Source organism: Arachis ipaensis, chromosome B6, assembly GCF_059453495.1.
Source record: "Arachis ipaensis isolate K30076 ecotype BB chromosome B6, ASM5945349v1, whole genome shotgun sequence".
Taxonomy (NCBI): domain Eukaryota; kingdom Viridiplantae; phylum Streptophyta; class Magnoliopsida; order Fabales; family Fabaceae; genus Arachis; species Arachis ipaensis.
Window position 1 is genome coordinate 49,695,367 of NC_142441.1, and position 15,838 is coordinate 49,711,204.

Here is a 15,838-nt window from a genome sequence, read left to right on the forward strand (position 1 = left end):
GGTCGCGTGGGACGATTTGTGCCACGGGCACGCCTCCAGCCACGCTCCAGCGTGACTCTCTGTTCGTTTTTATTTTCTCCCCTCTCCTTGCGACGCGGACGCGTCGCTGATGCGGTCGCGTCGCGTGGCTTCTTTTTTTTTTATGAATGCAGAATGCAGTATGCAAAATGCAATGCTTAAATATGAATGCTATGCATGATTCCAGGTTCAATAAAATGAAATAAAATTAAAAAACAAACAAAACTAAATAAAATTAAAATTGCAAAAGGAACGATCATACCATGTTGGGTTGTCTCCCACCTAGCACTTTTAGTTAAAGTCCTTAAGTTGGACATTAGATGAGCTTCCTGTTATGGTGGCTTGTGTTTAAATTCATCCAGAAATCTCCACCAGTGCTTGGAATGCCAATAGCCTCCGAGGTCCCAGACTAGGCATGTAAAGCTTCTGAGCAGCTTCAAACAGATTTTCAGGTTCCCAGGGTGACGAATGTCAGAATAAACTCCAGGATCCCAAGCTTTGTTTTTAAATCCGCCTCTGTCTTGATCTACGTGTTTCCATCCGAGCGGTTTAAAGAGTAGAATCTCACCATGGTGAGCAAACGTTCTTTGTGATCCATGCAATTGAGCATGATACCGATCCATGTACTTCGAGGTGAAGCGTGGAACCTTATTGAACCTCATGCACCAGCTCTGAGTACGAGCCATTTCCCTCTTACTCTTAAAGCTGCAAAGAGCTCTAAGCTGGCCATCTGTTTCAAGCAAACCATATTCAAGTGAATAAGTAAAGTTATAGGTTAAGGATTGTACCCACTTGAAGCTTGTATTAGGTGGTAATGGCCTTGGGGTAGGTATTTCTGGTGGTTCTGTAAGTTCCTCTCCCTTGGGTTCTTCTGTGAATTTCTCCACTTCCTTTCAAGAGTCTACAATTGTATCTGTGTCCTGGTCAAAGTCTTCTATGTCTTCCTCATCACTTGAGTCATAGATTGGAGGTTGAGAGAAATCTACCTCTGCATCATCTTCGTATTCGTCTGGGAAAGATTCTTCAATCTCAGAGACTTCACTTGCGGATGCAAGTTCATTACTAAGAGAGCTAGACTTGTGACTATCATCATCAAGGGAATTTGTGTCCTGGGTTATTCCGTCTGATTCTTCATAAACAACTTGCCTTGGAGATTGTACAATATCCTCCTTAGCATCAACTGTAGCGTCCTTGACGGAGTTCTCCTCAGTTCTGGATTCCCATGGAGGTTCAGCATCTCCTAGATCTTCAACCAACTATTCTTCTTGAACAATGACAGCTTCTTCTACTTGTTCTAGTACGAATTCATTCTCTGTCTTGTCCACTGGAGTTTCTGGTATCTCCTTTATGCTACGCTCTTCGTTAGGCTGTTCACATGGGGCTGTGGCTGATCCTTGTGTATTTGAGCTCCTAGAAACCCATTGAATTATTACTTGCTCCAGTTGTCGAATGGTTGTTTGAAATTTATTTACTGTTTCCTTTAGGCGAACCTCTGCTTCTCGGGTTTCCAGACTTCGACATGATACAAAGGAAAGTGGTAGTGATTGGGAGTGATTGGATTGGTACTGGGGTAAGGAAGGATCATATGGTGGCGAATGGTGAAGAAAAACTTGTGAGTGTGGTGGTTCGAGGTTATGTTGAAAGGATGGTTTGTATGCACAGGGTGGGGCTTGTTCGTAGTTACAAGGTTGTCCACCATATCTTTCAGCTGGGTATGCACGGTAGAATGGTCTTTGTCCAGGATATCTCAGAGGGTGTTGCTGCCTAAAGGGTTGATTAGATCCTCTTGGCTCCATCCATCCTTGATTGGTCCGACCTTGATGCATATTCCTGCTGTAACTTCTATTTCCTTCAACAAAGTTAGAACCAAACTCAAAGCGAGAGGGGTGAGAATTCATGGTAGCAAATGAAAAATAAAAAGGAAAAACAGAAATAAATAAACAAGTAAAAGAAAAATATTTACAATAACCAATAATAAGGCACACGTTAGCAGTTTTCCAGCAACGGCGCCATTTTGACGTCGGGATTTTTGCCAGTAAAGAAGTTCATAAAAATAGTCGCGTTGTAGATATAGTCTCTAAACCGACAGAAATCCCTTCGTACAAACGTTTTGGGTGTCACAAGTAACAAACCCCTTTAAAAATTGTTAACCGAGTATTCAAACCTTGGGTCGTCTTCTCAAGGAACTGCGAGGAAGTATGTTCTTATTATTGGTTATGGAGGTTGTAATCGGGGTTTAGAAGGTGAGAAGCAAGTAAGTTGAATGACAAGTAAAGTAGATGACAATTAAAATAAATAAATACTATAAAGCAAACTTTTGGCAAGGTAAGAGAAATTGGAAGTCCAACTTAGTTATCTCTCTCAACAATAATGAAAGTTGAATCTAAATTCCACTTAGTTAACCTTTACTAAGGTAAAGGAAAGTCAAGGGACTAATTAATTTGATCTTCGAATCCTATTTATTTCCTAAGAAAAAGTTGGGATTATTGAAGTTCAGTTCAATTAGTAAGATAATGATTATCAATTATGCTGAGTTTAATAATGTTGAGTTACTGGTTTCTTAACCAAGACCAAAAGGGAAAAAGTAAAATTACTAGAACAAAAATGTCCTTAGATGGAAAGCAATGGTAACACGAATTAAAGAGAAAGCAATCAATAATTGAAATACCTCAAATAATCATTAATTCAAATCATAACATGGAAAGGGTTCATAAGTCAAGTTGGCAACATTTATAAGTACGCATAAAAGCATTAAAGTAAATATTAAACCTGGATCGAGAGTCACTCTTACAAACTAAGAGAAGTCCTAAATCCTAATCCTAATCCTAAGAGAGAGAGGAGAGAACCTCTCTCAAACTAAATCTAAATCATTGAAAGTGAAAATTGGCGAGCTCTCCCTGAATGGATGCGTTCCCCCACTTCATAACCTCTGGTCTACGCCTTCTGGACTTGGATTTGGGCCAAAAAGGGCTTCAGAATTCGCTATGAGCGTTTTCTGTAATTTCTGGTGTGTGGCCTCTGTCACGCAGTCGCGTCAGTCATCCGACCGCGTCATGTGTGTTCTGCTTAAGGCGCGCGATCGCGTCAGTCATGCGGCCGCGTCGCTGCTGATTCGCGCTTGGCACGCGATCGCTTCGTCCATGCGATCGCGTGGATGCCAATTTCTTCAGAAGCTCCGTTTGGTGCTTTCCTTCCATTTTTGTATGTTTCCTTTCCATCCTTTAAGTCATTCCTACCTTAGAAGATCTGAAACTACTCAACACACTAATCACGGCATCGAATGGAAATAAAGGTAATTAAAATAATTAATATTAAAGCATAGGAAACATGTTTTTCACATACATCACATAATAAGGAAGGGAAAGTAAAACCATGCAATTAATATGAATAAGTGGGCGAAGGATTGAATAAATCACTCAAATTAAGCACAAAATATATCATAAAATATGGGTTTATCAACCATTCATCATTCTCAACTTCCACATCAATAAATCACATTATAATCAATTCTCATTAATACTTTTCCAACTACCTTACCAAATCATCAACATTATCATCATATATACTATCACAATCCACTTCTCAACTTCACAATTCATTCATCCTTATCATATCATTATCAATCATCATAATCAAACTCAACAACCATCAATTCATCATAAATCAACATACAACAACATTCAATACTCATCAACCATTTTTAATTCAAACCTATCCTATGGGTCACTAGCCTACGTGTCCATGAATATTATATACTACATAGAGGAAACCGAAACCATACCTTGGCCAATTCTCTATATGCACCAAAACCCAAGATGAGCACCAACAAGCTCTCACTCCAAACCATGCTTCAATTCCACTTCAACAAGAACCAATATGTTCCAATAGCTCCCAAACTCACAATAATCAAGCTATATACATATAAATCACCACAAATCAACCTAGGGTTCAATATAAATATAATCTCACAAGGTTTTAAGAGCTCTTACCTTTCCCAACAGATTTGATAGCACAAATCCAAAGCTAAGCAAGGATTAGAGCAAACCTAAACATCCAAAATCACAAAAACACATTTAACACAAAACCCTAATAAAACCTAAAATTTTGGAGAGAAGAACTGAGAAGATTTCGTGGTTACCTTACTACTTTCTTGGGTGGGTTCCATAGATCTCTTCACAAGGAACGCGTAGCCGCAAATGGTGCGGCGATCGGAGCTCCGTAGCTCAAGATATCGCGAAAAGAAGTTTGAAGTGAATAGTGTTTCTTCTGCCTCTTCTTCCCTTTCTTTGCTGCTGAGTGTGTGTGTGTTTAATGGTGTGGTGGCTGCATGGGTTCATTAAATGAACCCTTATATATGTCGGGCTTGGGCCCAACTTGGGCCCAGTCCAACCCGTTAGCGTTTTTTAGCCCGTTCGGCCCAACTTCGGGCCAAATCTTTAAAATTAACACCCGGTTTTCGACTTCTATTATTTTTCTAAGGTTTTTGGCCGTTTCTACTTTTTCTCGCACAGCATCGGGCAGACTTGAACCGGTTGAACCGGTTTTACTGCCGGTTTACAGTTTTTTACGGTTTTTCTCAGAAAACACATTTTCTGACTCGGAAAGACCTACTGAGTCCAAAAATCAAATTTAAATCCCCAAATTCTCATCCTAACTTTTAGGAATTTAATTTGGGCATTTAAATGATTTTATCTGTGAAAAATCCGGTTCTTACATTCTCCCCTCCTTAAAAAGATTTTTGCCCTAAAAAATCCGATCCACGCGATGGAATAGATATATATTACATATTCTCCACGAAGCATCCTACTTTCAAAGTTACCCACTCAATAAGTTGCCAAAACATCTTGTTCTCCAATTCCCAAGTATGCTCTTCAACTCCTGCTCGCTCCCCAGCAACTTTAACCAACTGAACTTCCTTTCCTCGTAGCTTTTTCACACTAGTGTCGTCGATTCTCACTGGCGCCACTTGAAAAGTTAAATTCTCCTTCAACTCAACCGACTCAGGCTCCAACACATAAGTCGTATCCGATGTGTTCTTACAAAGCTGTGACATGCTGAATACGTCATGCAGGTTAGGCAGATAAGGTGGCAAAGCTACTGGATACGCCACCAGCCCGAATCGCCGCAGAATCTCAAACGGTCCTATATACCTTGAGTTCAACTTTTTTATCTTAATCGGTCCTCCAATTCCAGTGGTCGGTGTAACCCTCAGAAATACATGTTCTCCTACTTCATTTCTAATGGTTTCCTTCTCTGATTCGCATAACTGTTTTGTCAACTCTGAGTAAGTAGAATCCTTACACAAATCTTCTCATTCTTTTTTCGTAGTCTCTGCTACCAAAACTGGACCCAAAACACTTGTTTCACTAGATTCATACAAAAAAATTGGAGACTGGCACTTCCCTCCATACAGAGCCTCATACGGAGCCATCCCTATGCTCGCATGAAAGCTGTTGTTGTACGCAAACTCCACTAATGGCATGTATCGGTCCCATCTTCCGGGTTGATCCAAAACATAGGCTCTCAGCATATCCTCCAACGTCTGAATAGTCCTTTCCGATTGTCCATCAGTTTGCGGATGATATGCGGTACTGTGACATAGCTTCGTAACGAAAGCTCCTTGGAAAGCTCCCCAAAACCTTGAAGTGAATTGGGGATCACGGTCCGATACTATGCTCGACGGCACACCATGCAACCTTACTATCTCCTTAATGTACAATCTCGCCAACTCTTCCATAGAACAGTTCACTCGGATAGGCAGAAAATGAGCGGATTTGGTTACGCGATCCACGATCACCCAACCCGCATCAAATCCCAACCTAGTCCTCGGTAAACCGGCCACAAAATCCATTGCAATTCTTTCCCACTTCCATTGAGGAACTTCAAGAGACTTTAGCATCCCCGACAATTTCAGATGTTCTATCTTTACTTTCTGACATGTCAGGTACTTGGATACCACTGTTGCTACATCACCTTTCATCATAGGCCACCAGAACCTCTTCTTTAAGTCTCAATACATCTTCGTGCTACCTGGATGAATAGAAAACCCACTGTAGTGAGCCTCCGACAACAAGCCTTGCCTTATCTCCTGACATCCGGTATGCGAATTCTTCCCTTATATCTCCATAACCCTCCATCATCCTTGGTGAATCTTCCACATCTCTTATCACCCACTGGTTGGAAACAATTGCTGAAGCTTCTGTTCATCTTGCTAAGCCCTTTGCATCTCCGTCTTAAACGTACTTAAAATCTGCAACTGATTCAAACAAGCTCTTCTGGCGATTCACCAATATCCAACTTAAGATCCACGAACTTATCCACTAGCTCTTCTTCCTTAATTCTCACCCAAGAAATGGTTAAAGATTTCCAACTCAATGCATCTGCTACCATATTCGCCATTCCAGGATGATAACTTAGTTCAAAATTGTATTCCTTAAGCAACTCCATCCATCTCCTCTGATGCATATTAAGCTCTTTCTGATCAAAGATGTACTTGAAACTCTTATGGTCAGAAAAGATGCTAAACCTTACTTCGTACAAGTAGTTCCTCTAAATCTTCAATGTAAATACAATCGCTGCTAATCCCAAGTCATGAGTTGGGTAATTTACCCTATGCGGTCTCAGTTGACGCGATGCGTAAGCCACCACATTCTGGTGTTGCATCAACACGCAACCCAAACCCTTCAAGGAAGCATCATAGCATACTTCAAATGGTTCATGCGGTTCCGCCAAGATTAAAATAGGTGCTGAAGTTAAATTCTGCTTCAAAGTCTGAAAACTCTCTCGTCTTTCGCTACGTCACTCTGATTATCGTCGTTAAGAATCCAAAGATTTTTCCTTAAACCAAATGCCGATTTTGTAATATTTTTCAAAACCTTTAAAACAAGTTCAATCTAAATGAGTCCACTGTTAAAACCTTATTAAAAGAGTCAAAAATATTTTATTTGTAAATGACTCATCTTAAAGCATGATTTTCCTAAATTCAGTGAAACCCTTAAATCAAAACCTTTCCATTTGAATCCCCTTTGGATAAGTTAAATTTTGCAAACCAAAATCGCAAGTTAAAAAAATCTTAAGACTCAGCTTCCTTTTTAAATTGTATCATTTGATCAAAAGTTTCAATCCTAGTTTCAAAACCAAATTATTTAAACCAAAGCTCCAAACCAGATTTGAAAATCATTTTAAACCTTAAAACCGCAAAAATCATAGTTAAAAAAAACCGCAAGGCGTCAGTCGGTACTTCTGCTGCCTCTAGTGTTGAACCACACCAATCACCCACACAGGGTACCGACAAGAATTCTAGTCATGCCTGGTAACCATTTCGACATGTCCACTCGGATCGTTCGTCATCACAAGTCCGAAATCCTTGACTACTGCCACTAGAATCCTTCCTTTTTCCCATGGTTTACTCTCAACACGACTCTAAACCCTTGTAATCCTAACGGCAACTTTGGAAAAGATAGAACTAAGCTACTTTCAGGTCCAAGCAATATAATACTCAACGCATACACTTACCTCTCATCGGAGGATCTGACCCTGTTGATTCTGACCCATGTTCTGGTTTTTCTTACGACGGTAATCCTTGGCTAGGTGTCCAGGTAGTCCACAAGCATAACACAGGCGACTCCTTTTCTTAAGGTGAAACTGGGCACTGATGTCCCTCCTGAGGTTCCCTTGACCTTGCAGATGCTAAGGAGTATATCCGTCTTGCTTGAAGTTCTGTCCCCTTGGTCTGAGGTAATCATCGCGTTCCCTACTAGAGTTGCTTCTATGAGTGTCCCTTGACAAGGCTACCATCTTTGCATATTCTTTAACAACCCTCGCATTGTCCACCAATTCAGAGAATCTCCTAGTCTCCAACGGAGCCACAGCACGCCTGATATCTTCCTTCAGCCCTACTTCATATTTACGCATTTCCTGCCTTCATAGGACTCAAGGGCACCATTACTTATCCTCGAGAACTTACAAAGTTCTTCAAACTTGCTGGTGTATTCAGCTATAGTCATGGACCCTTGCTTCAGTTGTAAGAACTCCAACTCTCTAGCCTCCTTTATCGACTCAAAAAAGTACTTCTTGTAGAAGCCTTCCAAGAATAACGCCCAGGTAATGCTCACGTTCCGTCGGTGTAGTAGTCGACGCTCTCCTTGCCACCATTGCTGAGCTTCTCCCACTAGTTGATAAGCCGCATGCTCTACGAACTGGTCATACGGTACATGTTGAGTTAGCAATGCACACTCTACAGCTTGGAACCAGTTGTTTACTTCAGTATGGTTTGTTGAACCAGTGAAAACTTGTGGGTCAGCTTTCCGAAAAGCAGCTAGAGTTCTCAGAACACCTCTCAAGTTGCCCTCAGCACCCTCTCCATTTTTGTTTCCGCTTCCGGCCGGTTGAGCTAACCTCTGCACAACTTGCAGAGTCGCAGCAGTATTTGCTTCCATGGTGTTTGCCAGATTCGTCATCACCGCCATGAACTCGGCATGGTTATTAGCTAGCTGCTCATTCCTACTTTCTCGTGTACGTGCTCGACCTCATTCGCGAGTGGCCATTGGGTTTCCTGTCTACACCAAACAGTCGATATCAAGGTGATCAGTCTCAATATCAAAAGTCTAGTGTTTCAATTATCCCCAACCAAGCACTCACAAACAAGCATGCTATGAAATATCAAGTAGATAACCTAAATAGTATGAAAGAAAAATGACCCAGAGTATGCAATGAAGCACAATCGGTCCATCCCTCAAGCTCACGAGGACGAACCGCTCTGATACTACTAAATGTAACACCCTAATTAGCCTAAGCTTTACCTCGCATCGTAAAGCAAAGGTTAATCAGAGATTACGACAGTTCTAAGCTCATACATATAATATGTATAGAAAGAATAGTATAATCTAGAAGCCCGATGAAGGATATAGCTCAAAAATAGGATTTCAAAAGCGCAAAACGTACTAACGAAGCTATTCGTTTAAGGCACCAGAAACAGATTTAAGATAACATAGATAAAATATATAATAATCATAAGAAACTAACCATGACTCGTGGAGTTTAAGCTGGTGATGAGAGAACTTTTGCGTGGTCTAGAAATTTACGGATAAATCCTTGTTGCAAGTATAGTTTCTAAACCTTCAAAAGTCCCTTCATACAAACGTTTTGGGTGTCACAAGTAACAAACCCCTTAAAAATTGTTAACCGAGTATTCAAACCTCGGGTCGTCTTCTCAAGGAACTGCGTGGAAGTATGTTCTTATTATTGGCTATGGGGATTACAAATTGGGGTTTCAAGAATGAGGAACAAGTAATTTAAATGACAAGTAAAGTAGGTGGCAATTAAAATAAATAAATACTGTAAAGCAAACTTTTAGCAAGGTAAGAGAAATTGGAAGTCCAACTTAGTTATCTCTCTCAACAATAATGAAAGTTGAATCCAAATTTCACTTGGTCAACCTTTAAAGTAAAAGTAAGTCAAGGGACTAATTAAATTGACCTTTGAATCCTATTTATTTCCTAAGAAAAGGTTGGGATTACTGAAGTTCAGCTCAATTAGCAAGATAACGATTATCAATTATGCTGAGTTAATAACTGTTGAGTTACTGATTTCTTAACCAAGACCAAAAGGGGAAAAAGTAAATTGTTGGAATAAGAATGTCCTTAGATGGAAAGCAATGGTAACACAAATTAAAGAGTAAGCAATCAATAACTGAAATACCTCAAATAATCATTAATTCAAATCATAACATGGAAAGAGTTCATAAGTCAAGTTGGCAACATTTATAGATACGAATAAAAGAATTAAAGTAAAAGCAGCATAAAAACATAAATTAAAGTAAATATTAAACCTGGATCGAGAATTACTCTTAAAAACTAAGAGAAGTCCTAAATCCTAATCCTAAGAGAGAGAGGGGAAGATCTCCCTCTCAAACTAAATCTAAATCATAGAAAGTAACAAAAGTGCCAGCTCTCCCTGACTGGATGCATTCCTCCACTTCATAACCTCTGGTCTATGCTTTCTGGACTTGGATTTGGGCCAAAAAGGGCTTCAGAATTCGCTGGGGGCGTGTTCTGTAATTTCTGGTGCGTGGCCTCTGTCACGCGTCCGCGTGGGTCACGCGGTCGCGTCATCTGGAGCTTTTCCTTGCCACGCGGTCGCGTCAATCACGCGTCCGTGTCGTATGCGTTCTACTTAAGGCACGCGGTCGTGTCAGTCATGCGGCCGCGTCGCTGCTTCTTCGCTTCTGGCACGCGATCGCTTCGTCCATGCGATCGCGTGGATGCCAATTTCTTCAGAAGCTCCGTTTTGTGCTTTCCTTCCATTTTTGTATGTTTCCTTTTCCATCCTTTAAGTCATTCTGCCTTAGAAAATCTGAAACTACTCAACACACTAATCACGGCATCGAATGGAAATAAAGGTAATTAAAATAATAAATATTAAAGCTTAGGAAACATGTTTTTCACATACATCACATAATAAGGAAGGGAAAGTAAAACCATGCAATTAATGTGAATAAGTGGGTGAAGGATTAAATAAATCACTCAAACTAAGCACAAAATAACTCATGAAATATGGGTTTATCAGCCGGCTAGCGATATATACAAACAATCAGAAACTGTAGTACAAAAGGGCTTATACAGGTTTTGGTTCTCTCCAATACATGCCTTTAGGCAAATCAAAATAAAAAGTGAGAGACATATACAAAATAAATCAAAAGGACTCAAAAGAAGTATCCGGATCCTCCGCTTTTGTCACCAACCAGACAATTCACCGAGGTGGGTTACGACCTGCATCTGAAAAATACAACAGAAATATGGTATGAGAACCGGAGGTTCTCAGTATGGTAACAATACCCAGTGATGTAGGATATAAGACCCCAGGACGCCAAAGGCAATCCTAGACTTCACATCCATCATATGATTTCAAACTTAAAGCATACTCAAACCATAAAGCACATATATATAAAACCTTAACATAACTAAACAGGGCACTCTATCTTAAAGGATTTTTATTCTAACTAAACACCGCTGACCCACAACCTTCGCCAACCGATTCTCCATGCGATCCCATCGCCATCGCCTTCCGAAACTCCTTGATCTCAGTAGAAAACACAAGTATATACAATACAAGTAAATCACATGTAGGAACATATAAAGCAATTAACTCAAGTAGCAATTAGACATGTTATACAAATAGGCAAACAATATCAAGTCGGCAAAGCATACAAATAGATAGAAAATGCGCATGATGAATGCCTGTCCTACTGGCTGTGATATCACATTGTCGGTTCAACTGCCAACCCGACACATCTCCATGGAGATGTTACCCTTCAGAATCATGATGTGGGAACCCCCGAGATATAGTGCTCGGATCACTATCCAGGGTTTTGCGCCTGTACGCTCTGATGATCCGAAGGGATGCGAGCGGGATCTATTGCCACCGGCCTCACATCTAAGTGCAAGCGGAACGAACCATCGCCCTTACGCCGCCACCGCTAACTCGACAGGCGGGATCCAACCTCAGCCCCTGCCGGGCGCATAGCGTTTCATAATCTCAATGAAAAGTAGTGCAGTGGTTTTCAACACTACAACAAATAAGGGTTTTCGCAACGGTCAAAAACCGTTGCCGTAGATCAAATAACCGTTCCTAAAACTTTAGGCAACGCTTTGGCAACGGTTTTTGACCTGTGGTATATGCGGCCGTTACCAATGCTCAAAGGCAACAGTTTTTTACCTATGGCAACGGTAACCAAAAAACCGTTGCCAGAGTTACTGGCATAGACAACGGTTTTGACGACAATTTTTAAGGAACGGTTTAGAACCGTTACTGGATAGGTAACGGTTTAAAACCGTTCTCTTTCATGATGTAATAGTTTAAAACCATAACTGAATAGGTAACAGTTTTAAGCTGTTGTAGTTTTGTTATTCACAAAGACAACAGTTTAAAAGCGTTGCCTTTGGTGTTGTTTTTCTTTTTGGAACGGATTTAGTACCATTGTTATTTTATAGCTGTTTTTGACAACGGTTTTAATACCATTGTCTTTTGTGACTTTTTACAACAGTTTTTTTAATTATATAATTCTTTATTTAGAATAATTTTTTCATGTTGCATTGTAATTAGTTCCATTTTTTTTAAAGTTCGTATCAATAAATAACCTTAATTATTTGAATCAAATTACTAACGAAAACTAATTGAACATTTACCATAAAAAATAAACAATTATATACTTAGTGAACAAAAAAAATTCCAAATGCAGTATAGTGATATCAGTGTCGGTTATAAATAATTCCAGATATTTTTTTATTACCCCAAGAAGATAAACTTCAGAAACCCCAACCCTAGAAAGGAATTCAATCTTCTTCTAAAGAGTTTTATCAATGCTAGCAGCAAAAATTTTTGACTGCTGAAGGCATCAAAAGGATCAAGCAACCATAATCATATGAAACTGATTGCTGAAGATCTCCGCATAATCTTATATAACCATGAAGATCCTAAAGAAACAATTACACAAAATTAAAAGATGGTAAGTACTAAACATTATCATCCACTTACTATCGACCATCTATCACTGTTAGTTCGTTATCAGTTATTCTAAATTTTAAATCGTAAATTTAAAATTTAAAATTAAAACTCTAAATTTTATATCATAAACTAAGTTAACTTTGTTTTATTTTTAAATATTCTTTTTACTTTAATTTTTTTAATGTTTTTATTTTTAATTTTAAATATTTTCTTAATATTTAATTATTAGCCAAAAAAATATTGACTCCCAATAAATTTTATTTCTTTATTTGTTTGTCCCATTCAAATAACAAATATGTACAAGTTTGTATGTCAATTAATTATGTCATCGACATGGTCAACTGTATGTCTTTATCCATAAATATATTTTTTTGGTGTCTTATCCATACCCATATAATATATAGTTTTTATTTCACCGGTCAAACAACTTGACTCCTTCATCAATTATACAAAACTAGACAAAACGAATTAAACTACTTGATGAGATCATTATATATAATGACCAGGTACATACATGTAGTAAAGGACAAGTATTCACGGACAAATTAATCAGACTTAATATTTAAATTGGAGATCAATAAATTTTAAATAGGCTATTTTAGTTTTAAATAAAATTTTTATTATTCTAAAAATCTTTAAAAATTACTCAGATTATTTATATTAATCTCCTTATTACCTTCAAAATAAAATTTTAATATATATATATATATATTAAATAAATAATTCGCTAACATAGTTCAATGTAAAACAATTAAATTCTAAAAGAATTACCATAAAATAAATTAATTTCTTTTATGATAGATCAATTCGTTTTGAGAATGTTTAAAATAATAGTTTTTTAAATCAAAATATTGAATTTAAAATATTTTAAAAACCAATTTAAGTACGATTAGTTAAGAGACTAATTACTTAATTTTTGTTGTGACCTCGATTTACTAGTTCATATATAGCTTTTAGATATATATATTTTTTTGTTCTTCAGGATATTCATTCACTACAATAACAAAGTAAATGACATCTTTAATCTTCATAAAACTTGGCCTCCGCAAAAAAGTGATTTGTCTGGAATTAACTTTAGAAAAGGAGCTTAAGAATATTTTTGAATTACAACGTATGTCCCTTCCCTCTACTCTAAATGGTTTTTGAAATTCCCCATCCATTGGTACTTTTAAGATTAATTGTGATGCTAGTTATTTTGGTTCGGGTGATAGTGTTGGTTTTGCTTGTGTTATTAAAGATTGTAATGGGAGTTGGCAAAGGGGGTGTTTGGGAATGATTGAGAGTAATAGTATTCTTCAAAGAGAATTGTTTGCCATTTGGAGAGGATATTGTATTTGTGAGACGGATTGTGTGGAAGCATTTAATCTTGTTACTCAAAATGGTTTTGGGTTTATTGGTCCATTGGTGCTCAAAATAAGAGATATCATGCATTGGAATTGGCGTGTTGACTTTTGTTTGATTATGAGAGATGCAAACATGGTGGCAGATACTATGACAAAGATGGCGATGAAGTTACAACTTTCACATATGAAGCTTTTTTCACCTTAGGAGGAATTTAAGAGTAGTTTTAAAAGGGACTGTCCTTCTATTTAAGCAGTTCCTTGTTTTGTTTGTTTTGTTTTTCTTTGTTTAGTTTAATAACAATAGTTGAATTCAAATTATCTTTTTAAAGGCAATCGGTTGATCACAAAATTAATTTTTTTAATTAAAATATCATGTAATAAGCTTGCATATCATCACTCACACATAATTTCATTGAACATAATTTGATAATATGTTGTAATTTGGTTTCGCGGGTAGATGAAAATAATGGATAATAATATTGTGATAAAATGTTGCGCGGGGCATAGAGAGAAAGGTTCACAGAAACTGGGAGAGTCCCCGCGAGATATATAGAGTTTAATGATGACCAAATCGTCAACGACTTTGCTAACATATCACAACGCGGCACCTTGTCAAATCTCAAGGCAATGTGTACAAAAGCCCTTAGATTCGTCCTTCCACTTGCATTCAACATATCCAAAACACACCTTATAATCTCTGAGCACACCATATATTATATATTGCACCTTAATAATTATTAGCTTTCAGTAATAATCCTAACTACATATTATCTGAATTCTTCTGAAGCACGAATTATCAAAGCCACGGATCCATTGCATTTTTGCTAATATCAATAACAATCCTTTTTCATTCCGCATTGTTAACCACACAGCTGCTCTTGTTGAACCTGTTATTGCAATCATCTCTCTCTCAAATATTTCTTTAATTAAAAATATTAAGTGCATTTTATGGTGTCTATGCTAAGATGATTATTCGATGTCTTAAAAAATATTGTTAAAATTAATATAATTTATTTATCTATTTAATAATGTTTTTAATTTAAATACTAAAAAAATTATCACATAAAAGATAACAGAATATATTGTAGCAGAACATGAACGAAAATAAAATGCAAATGCTATATATATGTACAGGATGTTAGTAATTTGTTATGTCTAGTTGGCCTAACTATTAGTTAGTTTGTTATTTATCTAACTATTCAATTGTTGTATATAAATATTGATGTATAGACGTATTGTGAATGATTCTTTCATGATGAATAATTCAAAATTCATCAGCTAACTCATATCACTGGTTTCTCTCTCTTTTTATTCCTTTTCCCTCATTCAGGTTCTCTTTTATTTTTCATTTGCTATCAGTTCTTTATTTTTGCACATTAAATTGCAGAATCTGCTAGTCTCTGTTTCTACTAGGTCAATTTATTGCATGAGGAACTGGATACCATTTTACATGGAATTAACGCCTGAAACGGCGAATGATTCCACTCCAACAAACTTAGCGCAAATATGCTTTATGAGCGTAAATATGCATTGGACCTTATTGATGATTGTGGATTGTTGGGCACCAAATTAGTCACCACTCAGATGATGAGCGGATAATTTATACTTTTTTTGGCATTATTTTTACATAATTTATAGTATGATTTAATTACTTTTTATTATATTTTTATTAATTTTTTTTTCAAAAATCACACATCTGGACTTTACTTTGAGTTTGTGTATTTTTCTGTAATTTCAGGTATTTTCTGTCTGAAATTGAGGGACCTGAGCAAAAAACTGATTCAGAGGCTGAAAAAGGACTGCAGATGCTATTGGATTCTGACCTCCCTACACTCGAAGTAGATTTTCTGGAGCTACAGAAGCCCAATTGGCGCTCTTTAAATTGCGTTGGAAAGTAGACATTCTGGGCTTTCCATCAATATATAATAGTCTATACTTTGCCCGAGATTTGATCGCTCAAACTGATGTTCAAA